Raw genomic sequence first — 15,667 nt, forward strand, 5'->3', positions numbered from 1 at the left:
TACACATTCACGCACGGTCTGATTTAATCAATATACTCGTACGAAAAGCATGAACAGTTTGAAGGTAATCAAAGTTGAAGAACTTAATCCAATCAAATTGCATAAGATTCAATAACAATGTCCAGTCCACATTATATTAAGTAATAAGGGTAAACTGCGTAGAAAAAAAAGACAGATATTTTAAGTTGATATTTATGCAATAACGAATTAAAATATGTCGACCAAAAGTTTTGGTACAATTTCAAAAATTCATCGTTCTGTATTGGTATAGTTTTCGGACCATTCATTGGCGTATTTAAAGCTATAAAAAGTTTGAGCTTCAAAAGTTCACACAATTATTGACTTTATACAGAAAATTCGTCCTTGTAAAACATTTAATAGTTCACAAATAGTACGTGATTTTAGAGTCAAATTATTTCTTAAAACACTGCAAAAAATTTCATTCATATTGATAAAGTGGTATCGTTATAAAGTGCGTTGAAATGAGCAGTGGTATAGCAAACATCGAATTCCCTCACAAAATGTTATCACACACTATAGGTAAAATTGTTGTATCTTACATTTGTTTTGACTATGCTTTAATTTTTCTTACGATTAGCCTCCAGTTATTCTGTTTATTCTTATTGTATTTTGTTTCTTTAAGGATGTATTCTTCTTGAAGTTCGAGTCTCGTTGAAATCTCGTTCTGGATTTTTTTTTTTTTTTGGCTAAAACATGTTGTAACAAAAATCGGTAATAGTTTATTTATTTCGATGTGAAATACCAGTTGTATTTCCCTATTAATTGTGTTTCTATATGTTTATAAGTTTCTCCATAGTTGGAGCACCGTCTATTTGTTAAAACACCCCTAAAGTTGGTATAATCTTATTTTTCACCCCTTCAAGTATAATGGACCGTTCCATATGGTAGTATATAAACCAGCTCAAGACAGAGAAACTTTGTCAGTTTTATGTGGACCGTTGAAGTGATAACATCAGGGATTATTTTCCAATTGGTAAGTAGAGTGAATTAAGTGATTCCAAAGGATATATAAATAGTGTTCGGATTTATATGTGGATATTGCAATAGTGATTGTGATACAATGTATAAAGTGAATCTGATATATATATAAGTGGTTATTGTATTAGTGAGAATACAATGTGTATACTTGCTGGTGTTGCAAGTTGTACTATGTGGAAGTGTGAATACTTCATAGATTTGTATTAGTGAGAATATAAGGTGTTTACTTGCTGGTGTTGCAAGTTGTTATATTGTGGAAGTGTATTAGTGAAGGTGCACTGTGTTAAACCTTACCAGTTGGATAATATTCATTGTATGGGAACTCAAAGGGATAGTTAGTGCGCGAGTTCAGCTGTGTTATATATATATTCCTTGTGAATTGAAACATTGTGCAAGTGTAATTGTGTCATTGTGTTATTGTGGTTAGTTGCAGACTAACAAGGTGATACTACATATTGGTTGTAAATAGAAGTTGTATATATGTGATTTTGTGTCCATACGATTTGTGTGAGACTTGCTTGATGCATGTTGCAAAGTAATCTGTTGGTGACATGGTGTAATAAAGGGCCGTATGCATGTTGTATAATAATCTGCTAGTGACATTGTGAATAAATCGGTCTGATGCATGTTGCATAGTGATTGCATAGTGACATTGTGTATATATATTATGTTATGATACAGAGTGTTTATGCATTGTGTATGAGGTACTTCACCTTGCATTTTGATTTATGTGCATTGTGCTGTGTATATAGTTTTTGTTGTGAATCAATTTAAGGATGTGTTAATTGTTTTGAATAGGGCAACTGGTTGTGGTGAAAAATTGATTTGAACACTTGAAATCCTGATTTATTCAGATACGGATCCATTGATCGCACGGTTACACGTTACAATGTGATACACGCGAAATATATTGGTGACTTAAAAAAATGTTATAATCAAATTTCACTTTGTGAAAAATATAATGTATTAAACTTTACAATAATTAGTATTTGAGGAAAACACATTCAAATTTTATAACCAATCAAGTCAGTTTCAACAGCCAAAATATTGCGAAAATGGGTAAAGGGTACAAGAAATGATTTTACAAGAAACATGTACATTCCATATCATTTTTTTTTCTTTTCAAATTTCTTAGATATTTTTCATTTTTAATCATTCATACCAAAGAAATTGAAATTAAAGGCTTGTTGTTCTTAAAAAAAAGAGAGAAAAATCACAAAGGAGTAGGTTCAGTATGATCCCTTTTTGGCCCCAAATATAGCAGTTTTGCAAACTTTATAAAATGTAAACTTTTAGATATTTATGGGAAAGAAGAATGCTTCTGTAACATAAATATGGGCTCTTTTTGGAAATACAATGCTTATGTTTCGGGTACTACAAATGTAGCTTCATTAAGTCGTGCTAAATTACAGAAATCTTCACAATTTTAGCATTTGAGGTAATTTTTAGACGGTTTCCGTCTTAAATGGAAGTGGCCGCATTTGTGTTCCTTCTTAATATCTAAATGTAAGTTGTATTTGATGATAATAAATAACATATATAAAGATTGAGGATGAAAACGGATGCGGTCACTTTCCTTTTTGACAAAAACCAAATGAAAAGTGACATATTAGACATACTGATAGATTTTTAATATTTAAGCTTGAATTTGAACGCTTTTAATGACTAAATCAGTTCAAATCTTTCACAGAAACTAATTGAATCTAATAACGTAGACACTTATTAAAATAGAACGAAATTCATAACAGTGTGGTCAACAGTAAAACGTTTATTAGTAATTGTACTGAAAAGTTTACCTTTAACTTGTTTGTCGTGGGCGATGATTTTATGCTCACTCAGTCTATCGGAGGCCTTCAAGTGGGGATTTAAATAATCATTTGTTACAAATTTTGATACATAAAATGAAACTTTTTTTTTACAAATCATTTAAGGAATTTATTTTAAATAATTGTTATACCATCACTTACAACAGTTTCACTTTTAAGAATATTAATGTCCAGAGCTGATATCAATAAATTATATATAAATATACTAAATAAATAAATGATTTGGAAAATACATTGAAGGTATAAAAAGTCATGAGAATTCCGAATGCAATTAGGTTATATCCGGGCACTCTGATTCTAAACCATGGTTCCATCTGGGTTTTCTGGTTCTGAACCTTGGTTCTTTGGTTCGAAACCATGGTAACTGGTTCAACATCCGGGTTGTTTGGTTAAGGCAACCCAACTTCTTGGTTCCATCTGGGTTCTATTCTAGAAGATTCTAATGTTCCCGTTGAACATAACAGAAAATAACCGCAAGTCTCCGAATAAAAAGGTAAAGTAGGTCAAAGACGCTAAAATTATTTTATAACATTAAACATTTTAGCATCGACGGTAAAGGAAGCTATAAGGTATTTATCTTCTCATTTTAATTATTTTGATAAGGAAACTAGATAAAAATAAAGCATCGTATAGATTTTTAAAACAAACCGAAGTATACAGTATATCGAACATCCTTTTATTTAATTCAGTCATTTTGTTTTCTTTTTTTTCCCTTTACTCATCCCTTATTTATGTAAATATGTCTAGACAGTGGTGGATCCAGAACTTTTCCTAAGGGGGGCCCGCTTCAGTCATGTTTCAATGATTCCCTATATAATCAACCAAATTTTTCCCACGAAGGACACCCCCCCCCCCCTGGATCCGCTCTTGGTTCCATCTTGGTTCTATTCTAGATCATTCTAATGTTCCCGTTGAACGTAACAGAAAATAACCGCAAGTCTCCGAATAAAAAGGTAAAGTAGGTCAAAGACGCTAAAATTATTTTATAACATTAAACATTTTAGCATCGAAGGTAAAGGAAGCTATAAGGTATTTATTTTCTCATTTTAATTATTTTGATAAGAAAACTAGATAAAAATAAGCATCGTATATATTTTTAAAACAAACCGAAGTATACAGTACATCGAACATCTTTTTATTTAATTCAGTCATGCTGTTTTCTTTTTTTTTCCTTTACTCATCCCTTATTTACGTAAATATGTCTAGACAGTGGCGGATCCAGAACTTTTCCTAAGGGGGCCCGCTTCATTCATGCTTCAATGATTCCCTATATAATCAACCAAATTTCCCCCACAAAGGGTTTGGGGGGCGCCCCCTGGATCCACCTATGCTAGAAGTTTTAAAACCACCCAATTAGGACATGTTGTTTATATGGCTAACGACATGTGCATCTAGCCACTTGACCAGTTGACGACTTGCATATATATTTGATTGCACATTTATTATCAAGTTCGACTGAATTTATTTAATGGATTTTTAATAATGTCAGATTTGAAAGAAATACATGTGAAGTATATGTTAGAAATCTTTTTGTTCAAAACAGAATGTTAAAAGACATATAAAGGAAAGTTATGATCAATAAGTTGGTAAGCTTTAATTAGTTGGAAAAAAAGTTATAAATATAATAAAATGTATAATTATGTACAATAAATTGGCAAATTTGATACTCATGCAGTCGTTGTGAAGGGCATGCATATAATCATTCGGCCAAAAATAAAGAAATCAAGATTAAGATTCAATATTATTTTTATAATAAAATTAATTGTACATGTGTTAATGACGGTGCTAGTGGGATATGTATCACCAGCACAATAGTAAGAACTTCTGTGTTGGCGCCATGATTTAGGAACATAAAGAGTTACACTAGTCCGTCTGTCCCGAATGTCCCATAAAAACGGGTTCTGCTCTTCTTACTTTAGTTTGCCTCAATCAAATACTTCAAAACCTAAACACAATATATAAAAGGAGCTGATGCATGAGTGCCAATGAGAACTCTCCACAAGAGACTAAATGACACAGAAATTAACAATTATACAATGTAGCCTAGGTCACCAACACGGTCTTCAACAATGGGCAAGGTTCATACCGCAAAGTCAGCTTTTAAAGGCACCGACATGACAATGTAAAACAATTCAAACGAGAAAACAAACGGTATAAGTTATGTACAAAAAATAAACGAAAAACAAAATAGGCACGTGCATATAAAATAAGGCGGGGTTAAACATGTTAGCGGGATCCCAACCCTCCCCCGTATGTGGCATGAGTGCCAATAAGAACTCTCCACAAAAGACCAGATCACACAAACACTAAAAACTATGGGTCATATGCAGCTTTCAACAATGAGCAAAGTCAATACCGCATATAGTTATCAATAAAAGGCACTGAAATGACATTGTAAAACAATATTCAAACGAGAAAAAAAACGAACAAATTTATGTAAAAAAAAATGAACGAAAAACAAGTATGTAACACATAAAAAACGACATTCATTGAATTACAGGCTCCTGACTTACCACAAGCACATACATACCGAATAAGGCGGGGTTGAACATGTAAGCAGGATCCCCACCTCAACACAAAATCAAATTTGAAATTTTTAAGTGTCACTTTTACCGTTCAAGAGTTATCATGTCCCTTTAAAAAATATAAGAAGTGCTGACTATCTCGTTACCTTTGTCTTAAATAAGGAGGCCCCTCATGGGGGGTCCTAGTAATCACATAATCACCATTTTTTTGCCAATATAATCACATAATCATTAAATATTTGCTTATCTTTAGTAATCAAATTATCATAAACTAAAAATACAGTCCTAGGTAATCAAATAATCATGAAATATTTGGCTTAATAATCAAATAATCATTAAAAAAACGGCCAAGTAATCACATAATCAAAAACCCCATGAGGGCCCTCAATAAGTCTGACTCAATCAAATGTTATGAACCTTATACGCGATTCACATTACCCCATAACACAGATATGTGAAGCTCAATATTGGGTCACGATGGCGTCACTGTTCATGTTTTTTTTATATGTAAAAAGTTGTGGTACGATTACCAATGATACAAATGTCAACCCGGAGCCTTGAGATAGGAAAACTGCTAAATCTATTGTTTCTGTTCTTTAACTTTAATTTGCCTCAGCCAAATGTTTTGAAACTTATTCACAATGCTTATGGTCACAAAACGGTCAAAATTACGCGAATCCTGCATCTATATGTGGAAGTTTACTCATTTTTTTCACAAGCAGGGGCATCTGTGATTAATAGACATATTCTACATTTACTTCAGTAATCAGCTTATTTTCTTCCATTGAATTCTTTTTTAAATAAACTGAACTTGCACATTTTTTTTCAGGATCTCGGTGCAGTTTGGTAACAGACAGTGATATCAAGTTAAATGTGACCAACTTAACAAAGTGTTTCACTTCTAGATTGAGCTCTCTGTCTAATTGTACTTTAATGGTTCTTAGCATTGAGTTCAGTTTATTGATATGCGTATACCTTCTGTGTGAATTTTTATGATGTAAAAGCAGACTATTCATACCTACATGTCCATGAAATGAAATCTAAGGTAAAATGATTGAAACATTTTGCATTATCTATCACAGCTGGCAGAACATGATGCTACTGAAGCAGTAAATTTTCTTACTTGATATTCACGGAAATTAAAGGATTTAGTTTCATCTGAACCAAACATTCTAAAAAATTGAGAATGGAAATGTGGAATGTGTAAAAGAGACAGTAACAATGTCAAAAGAGCAGAAAGCAGTCAAAGGCCATTTATGAGTCCTCATAGCTGACTATGCGGTATGGGCTTTGCTCATTGTTGAAAGCCGTACGGGGACCTATAGTTGTTAAAGTCTGTGTCATTTTAGTCTTTTGTGGATAGTTGTCCCATTGGCACCCATACCACATCTTCTTTTTTATATCTTCAACAAAGCGAGAAAATCCCTCTTCCAGAGGCGGGCTTCAGATGGCCCTTAACAAAATGTGTACCAGTTCAAACTTCAAATTATAAAATCAACTTACAATTAAAAATATACAAGACTAACAAAAACCAGAGACTCCTGACTTGACGTCAAGGTAATCATACCAAGAGACACATCCAATATGCAAAGGTCAAGAGTCAAAAAGTCATAGTCTGGTCAAGAGATTCTTGTGAAAAAATAAAGGATTTTGATAAAAGGGTCATTGTGGTACACTAAACTAACAATATATCTTATGTATCTAATATATCTTAGAAGATGTGGTACGAATGCCAATCATACAGTTAATTCTCCATTTAATTCAAACAAAATATGATACAAGTTTTACATTGAGGACAAAGGTCAAGCTCACATGAAGTTTCTCGTGCCAATAGACTCATATAGAAAACCTAGGGCAGAGACAGAAACACAAGACATATAATTGAATGGAACTTGTATTGCAGGTCACTACAATTGCCTTCAACAAAGAATATAAACTCTCGCAACAAAGCAAGATTAACCCCGTCTTTCACTAAAGTTTGAGCAGGATTCTTTGCAACGATTATCTTAACACATATAATTGAGAATCGAGTCGTGCAGTTATGTCAAGAAATTAAAACGGTAAGATTAAACATTAAAACAGTAAAAACTAGCCTAAGGGTTTACCATTAATTTTTAACCCAACCATATGCTAGATAGTACTATGGTAAACTTATGGATACACATGATACAGTCATGAAATTGAATATTTGAAATAGTACGACCAGAACAATACAAGACAGAGTTGTAAACAAAAGAAAGTAATGATGCATATCGAATTTTTAATTCCAATGCACAAATTAGGAACCGTAGTTTTCATTCAATTTATTTATCTAAAATGTACGCTTGGGTTAAACAATGGAAATTAACACTGTATATTTATATAAACGATCAATCTTGTAATAATAATAAAAAAAAAGTTTATTCATGGTAAAAAAAAACCAAAAAAACTTTTAAGTTAATAGTGACCCGCGTTATTTCAGAAAATATCTTATTGATTAAGAGAACAAAAACTTCTACGTTGTGATCATTTAAGAGTGGCCTTCTATTTATTCAATGCTAACCATGTGGGCTTTGTTTTTTTTTTTATTTACCATAAATCGATTCGTTCATTCAGATATTTTCTGTTTGCCTTGGCTCATGAAGTCCAACACACAACTTCTCACGAAATTGGTATTTTTCTTACAAAAATTACATCCATGTGATGTATTCTTTTCATGGAGAATGAATGTTACACCTTATTTTATTTGTTATCGTTTTTTTTTGTGTGTATCATTGACGTATAAGACAAACTGAATCTTCTTTATTCAAATTTAAAACATACGAGATGGCAATTATGACAAAATAACTAAATTAAACTTACAGCAGAAGAAAGATAATGAACATCGCTTTTATAGTCTTCTAAATATCGAAGACGCGTGGTCTTTTTAAAAATGATGTAAATTTATAAAGGAAACAACAAACAAAATAGTTCGAATATTTATATTGGAAAAAGTAACGGTGTGTAAATCATAACAATTATTTTATTTCAATGAAAATCAAACTGTTGAATTTTTCCCGCTGCGAGCAAATTTTTAATTTTGGTCGCATTTTGAAAATCAATAAATCTTGTATTCTTGTTGGAAGCTGCACTGTGTAGTTTATACCCGTTTTTTTCAATGCCACACAAATCCAACACAGACAAAAAAATGGTAGGTTCAAGAAATAATTGATGCAAACTATACTTTATTGTAGTTTTAACATGGGTAGGCATTATATTCGTGATTATTTTTGCCCGAGTGATATCGAAAAACTATTATAAAAAGTGTCCTAGTTCAGTGAAAATGTACGTCATACTTATTTCCTAAACAAATAAATAAACAAACATTAATTAATTAACATACAACACTACCAAAGGCCAGAGACTCCTTACTTGTATGATTTTGTAAAAAAAATGCATCTTTTTAAAACAGTCGAAAACAAAATTGTCTGTCCAATGGAAAAGTCGAAGCCCAAAAAAGATGAACAGTGCATTATAGAAACATAGAAGCTGGTTGCAAAAGTTGACGACAAGATCTATTTTATAACTTGAGTATGGCCTAATACTATTAACCTGAAATAAATATATTTATAGCAATTCCCTTGATACGAAAGATCTACATGTTGCCTTGGGCTTTTTTTTTCTTTTTTTTTTTTGCTCTTTGGTTGGGTTTTTGTCTCAATGACAATTCAATTTTCATTCTTATTATAGATATAACTGCATGTTAAAATAAGAATATGAAGTGTGATAGACAATCAGACCCATTCTTTCCAGGGACCAACAGGCGTTATCAAGCTATAGGTCCCCGTATGGCCTTCGACCATTAGCAAAATACACACTTTATAGAATGAAAGCTCCAAGAGGTCTTGGGATGAAAAAAAAAACAAACATAAAAGATGAGCGAGAAAAAAAATAGGGATACCGCATGGAAATTGGAAAATGGTCCGCAACATTAATTTAGTCAACTCACTTAGTTGAAATTAAAGACCTGGAGAATTTTAGCCTTTTGCAATGGATGTGATGTATGTTTAAAAAAAAATCATGGTTTGTTTGGACATTTTTATAAATCAAGTCTTGTTTTTAAATTATTTGCAAGTAAGTTTTAAGTCATGAACAAATAATCACTCACAGAAAGACGTCAAATCCATCAACAAAAGAAAAAAATTAATAGACGACCGACAACGCACAGAATATCATGTATGTGTTCCGGACCATACGAGTATTTGGACCATACGCATATATCATGACCATAAGGGTATACTAATATGGTCCAACCATACACGTATGGTCCAAATACTCATAAGGTCCGGAACATATTTTATTTGCGATCACAAATGCACGAAGACGTCCATTTCTATGTAAATTGGGTCGATTTTTTTATATAAATAAGATGAATGCGTTTCTGTTGCCAAGTGTTTTTCACAAGTATAGTAGCAGTATAGCAGAACGGTTTAAGTTTCCTATATACACCAAATGATACATTTTGCCAATACAATAACGTAAATGCATGCAAATTTCACAAGGTTTAATCCAAATAGCTTTCTTACTATCCAATAACTTTCAAGTACGAAAAAGACAGGGCAGAAGTATATTTTGTCTTTATGTTTCGTATTTGCACAACTTTTGAAAGTGGATTATGCATTCGTTCTAAAATAAAATTAGACCAGATAAAAGTTAAAAGATTACATAACTCGACAATCGCAATTGTTAAATCCGAAAAAGATAATCAATCAATACATGCATTCAGTAAGTCATTCTTTTTTCTGAAAGGACATGGCTTTGCGATATCTTATTATGAAAATTGATTGTCGAAACATAACAAAAACACAAGTAAAGGACGTTTAATTAATCAATATAAATCAAAACACAAATTCCTGATTAGTATTTCGAATTATTTTATATAGGCGTTGAGAACCTTTGGTGACCCCACGGTTTAAATGTTTATATTAAGGACGTCGTGAGCAATGGGCGTTATAGACGAACGTTCACCTAATCTGTCCCAGTCAATGGGATATTAAAGTGCGCCAATCAATGTCCATAGCCACACTGTTATGAATTCGATACTAAGTGTTTAAAAAGAGTAAAAAATCTTTCATTAGATGAACTTGAAGTTTCAGGCCAAAATCGGCCTTTAGCGGACCTACTCCTTTAAAAAATTGACAGCATGGTAAATTTTAAACGAAAATTCTAAAAAAAATTATAAAACTTTCTTCTTTTAACACCTATCTATAGTTTACTACAGTTAAATTCATTCAGAAAGGTCCCCCTCATCTTTAGTGAAAGTATATATAAAAAAGCTTAATGGTGAAACTGATTTATTTTCATGATAATAGCCCAAATAGGTAAAAATTATTGATAAAAAAATGTGAAAATCCTCAAAATTGGTTCATTTTATAATGTTTTGTGTATCACATTTCTATTGTTTGTAGTAGCAAAATGTTCGTCTCAGGTTTAGTAGCTATTGTAGCAACAAGTATGGTTTTTGTCCAATGTCATGATTGTAAAGATTTTGACCTATCGGCATCTGACCAGTCTTTTCTAATGAAGCATTACCTCCGTACCTCCAGAAAAGATGAGGGCCTTCCAATAGTAAATCCAGTACCCTCAGGTATGATCGTTAAATATGTTTAACCTTTTTAAAACTTAAGTGTCAAAGGCATCTGTTCATACTCTTTTCTGATGTTCTGCTTATTGTGAAACAGTACATACGTAAGACAATACTTTCAAAGTTTAAGTAAAACATGAAAAAGACCGAAAATACAACGGCTCATTTAAAAAAAAAACCACGAAACGACGCACTTTATTTTACAGTTGAAACATTGCACACACACAGATAAACACAAAATAATCTATGCCTGAGGTAGAAAAGCCTTAGTATTTCAAAAAATTCAAAAATTTGTAAACAGTAAATCTATAAATATAACAATATCAATGACAATTCATGTCAGCACAAAAAGTGCTGACTACTAGGCTTATGATACCCTCGGGGAAATAAATCTCCACCAGCAGTGGCATCGACCCAGTGGTTGTAAATAAACTCATCATAGATACCAGGATTAAATTTAGTATATACGCCAGACGCGCGTTTCGTCTACAAAAGACTCAATAGTGACGCTCGAATCCAAAAAAGTACGAAGTTGACGAGCATTGAGAACAAAAATTCCTAAAAGATTTGCCAAACACAGCTAAGGTAATCCATGCCTGAGATAGAGATGCACCTTGTGCAGTGTATAATTGAGATACATATTGTGCAGTTTATAATTGAGATGCATCTTGTGCAGTTTGTAATTGCGAAGCACCTTGTGCAGTGTATGATTGAGAGGTACCTTGTGCAGTTTATAATTGAGAAGCACCTTGTGCAGTTTATAATTGAGAGGCACCTTGTGCAGTTTATTATTGAGAAGCACCTTGTGTAGTTTATAATTACGAAGCACCTTGTGCAGTTTAAATGCATAAATGCACCTTGTGCAGACTTTAATTGAGAAGTACATTGTGCGGTTTAAGTACAAAAAATGCGCCTTGTGCGATTTAAAGGGGCACTAGCTGCCAAATTCATTGTAACCGATTTGACTCAAATTCTCATGTTTGGTTTATAACAATGTAAAACATTTATCCAAACTATCAAAAGTCTAAAATAAACAGTTTACAGAGCATGGGGTAGATAATATATAGGTTCGTTTCGTGTGTATTTTAGTCCAGACGCCATCTAATTAACTATCGATTTGACCTCAGATGACCATATAAGCGATGTAAACAAAAATAAAGATACGAATAGATTAAACCAACACGTGCAATTGCATTTTTATAGGTCTGTTTGATTTTATTTTATAGATTAAAAATAGATGTTTCTCATTGTTTTTAACCATATAAGAATGATTTTATGTGCATCGAATTAGTAATCAAATGATTTACCGTAGTTTCACTTTCATTGTTGACATTCTTTTTCTTTAAATAACCAGTACACGTACAATGCATGCGTTGTCAATCTCTAGCTAGGGGTTAACTTGAAGTTCACATGAATACCGGTTAGAATGATGATGACGTTTTCACTTGCAAGTGAATCAGTCAAAAATTATGTTTAATCGCTTATTTCAACAAAATTAAAGGAAATTGATTGCTAAAAGCAAATTATTATTTCATTATTCCAATTTGATTAATGATTGATCTTAAAAAAATCATACTTTATTTTTTTATATATCGTAGCTAGTGCCCCTTTAAAAATAAAAATGCACTTTGTGTAGTTTAAAGAAAGAAATTATATGCACCTTGTGCTGTTGTTTAAGATGCACTTTGCATGATTGTTATGTTATAGTGATAAATTTATATTTATTATTTACTAGCTAAGTTGTGCTTAGTTTTATTTATGTTTCATTATTACAGGACAGTGCAACATTGAGGGAAATTTCTCAGTTTGCGAATTCAAATCAACAGTTTACCGGATGTGAAAAAAAGCATTTTCAATATTGTGAGAAGCAGTAAAACAATTTCTACAAATAAAGAGTATGATGTGTATTTCAAAAAATGTAAAGAATGGTGTATTACATATAAAGTTATTCCGTTACAGTTTATATTAGTGGACTTGTGCAGCAATCCGTATCCGAGACAGTTTTATTAGCTCATTTTTATAGCATAAAGTGGTGTCACGATTTCAGTTTAGTATATAATCCGTGTGAAGACAAGCTTATTCAGATGATGATTGAAGGAGCTAAGAGAATTTTAAGTAAACCAGTTTTGAAAAAAGAGCCAATTACAGCAAATCATTTACAGAAGATAATGAAAAAAAAATGGGTAGTGATCGTGCTCATTTGCCGAATGTTATATAGTTTGTGCTATGATGTTAGTTGGTTATGCAGGATTTTTACGCTACAGTGAGATGGCAAATTTAAAGATGTGTAACATAAAAAAAATTGACACTTATGTTTCTTTGAATATTGAATCTGGGAAAACTGATGTATATAGAAGGGGTAATAATGTTTTAATTTCTAAAACAAATTTGCCTACCTGTCCGGTAGTTTGGTTATTGACCTACATTATTTTAGCTAAATTGTCTTTGGATTCTAATCCATATGTTTTTCGTTCTGTTAGACCTTTTAAGTCAGAACATTTAATTTAAAACATTTAATAGGTATCCCATAAGGACGCGGTGTGTCAGTGTAAGATCACCCCGAAGGCCGGAGGCCAGAGAGTGATCCAACACTGACACTCCAAGTCCGAATGGGATAACTATTTTACATCCAAACTGTTTTAGATTAGACGAAAAACCATTTACAATTCATAAAATCTAGTTTAGAACGCCACACAACCATTATAATATACTTTATACATTACTATATGATGTATACCCTTTATGACCCCCGAACACGATGAGTAGATATCAAACAGTGTCAACTCGCTCCACTGGCCAATCGGCCCACACTTTATCGCCACTTTATAAAAAAGATCGCCCCACTCTAGTTTACCGACTCGCTAAACTTTTGAAAAAGTGTAAAATCAAATTTAACAATCAGTCTGACAACTCACATATTAACGAAAAAGATTTAAACCCCACCGAATAAAAGGTTTGCCAACTCGCCCTACTTATAAAAATATCTTGCTTCCTTTAAGTATGTTAAATTACTGATAGTTCGTATCCAGTCGTCCTGGTGTAGTGGTATGTGTCGTTGCTTGTTATGCTAAAGGTCTAGCGTCCCAGCATATACACTGGATTTTTTTCTACGTGAATTTAAATAGATAGTCTTTTCCGTACAATTAGTTATAAGTTTTATAGTGGATTCGACATTCCCGCCAAAACGTTACTGAACAAAGGAAAGCATCCATAACAGAGAAACTCAAACTGGGGTGATCTGGTAGGGGTGATCCGGCTCAGATCACCCCTGTTAGAACAAAGGAGCTGGGATGTAATATAAGTTAACAGATGTTAATCGTCCTTTATCTTATACTAGAGCTAGGGAATAACTTTTGGGCACATTAACTGCGATTGGTCTTGATTGTAAGCATTTTTGTCTTCCTAGTTTGCGCAGTGGTGGTTCCACTGCTGCTGCAAGAAATGGTGTTTCTGATCGTTTAAAAAAAGAGCATGGAAGGTGGCGTACCGATTTTGCTAAAGATGGTTATATCAAAGATTCTGTTAAAAAGCAACTTACGGTTTCGTCAAATCTTGGTATATAACGGGTTATAGACATTTAGTTTTTTTATGATATTATTCAGCTCAATTATGCTATATTTTTACTATTTTCCCTTTGTCTCGAGGTTATAGCACACCTACATTATGTCATTTGTTCTTTGTTAAGGCCATAGAATATAATTACTTTATATTCGGACGAACGTAGTGAGGAAGAATATAACCAAGTATTAGTACTTCAATTCAAAAGAATCTGCTTTTCAATTTCATTTTGTAAAAAAAAAAATGCATACATATCTGACTATGCGGTATGGGCTTTGCTCATTGTTGAAGGCCGTACGGTGACCTATAGTTGTTAATGTCTGTGTTATTTTGTGGATAGTTGTCTCATTGGCAATCATACCACTTCTTCTTTTTTATATATAATTATTCATCCCATATCCAATTGATTTTGTGTTTGCAGTGTATCATCTGAAAATGCATATACCAAGTCAGAAATATGACAGTTGTTGCCCATTCGTTTGATAGTTTTTTTTTCGTTTGATTTTGCCATTTGATTAGGGACTTTCTGATTTGAATTTCCCTCGGAGTTCAGTTTTTTTTTGTGATTTTGTTTTTGTCATAGATCAAACTTGTTCGTTCAGTGTATGTCCACTTGTGTTAATATGTCTTTTGATTGTTTTAAACCATTTCGATTGATATTTTACAGTTTGTCTTTCTTTGTGTGATGTAACACTATCGTTTGAAACAAGGGTAAATGTTTGATACCATTAAACGTTTAAACCTGTTGCTATTGTTTGCACCTGTCCTAAGTCGGGAATTTTATATTCAGTAGTTGCCGTTTGTTGATGTGGTTCTCGTATTTTTCGTTTTTTGCTGTTTATATAGATTAGACCGTTGGTTTTCCCATTTAAATGGTTTTAAACAAGTTACTTTTTGGGCCCTTTATAACTTGCTGTTCGGTGTGAGTCAATGCTCCGTGTTGAAGACCTATAATTGTTTAATTTTTATATTGTGACTTGGATGGAGAGTTGTCTCATTGGCAGTCGTACATCTTCTTATATCTGTAAAATACATCACGAATGTCAAATTAGAAAGGGAACACTCTCATATGGAGTCTACAAATCGCGTCTGTAAATCAAAATGCGATATACTGATGATATAACCAGTAATTCGAGAAAAAAAAAATACATTTCAGA

The 15,667-nt window shown here is 32.6% G+C and overlaps 1 long non-coding RNA gene across 1 annotated transcript; it reads left to right on the forward strand.

Moving 5' to 3' along the window:
• The first annotated feature begins 5,516 nt into the window (after nucleotides 1-5,516).
• On the forward strand, nucleotides 5,517-7,441 carry LOC143081786 (uncharacterized). The gene is made up of 2 exons (XR_012980088.1): nucleotides 5,517-6,395; nucleotides 7,254-7,441. It is a non-coding gene; the product is annotated as an uncharacterized LOC143081786 (long non-coding RNA).
• Nucleotides 7,442-15,667: the final 8,226 nt, after the last annotated feature.

The sequence above is a fragment of the Mytilus galloprovincialis genome, chromosome 7 (genome assembly GCF_965363235.1).
Source record: "Mytilus galloprovincialis chromosome 7, xbMytGall1.hap1.1, whole genome shotgun sequence".
Lineage (NCBI taxonomy): Eukaryota > Metazoa > Mollusca > Bivalvia > Mytilida > Mytilidae > Mytilus > Mytilus galloprovincialis.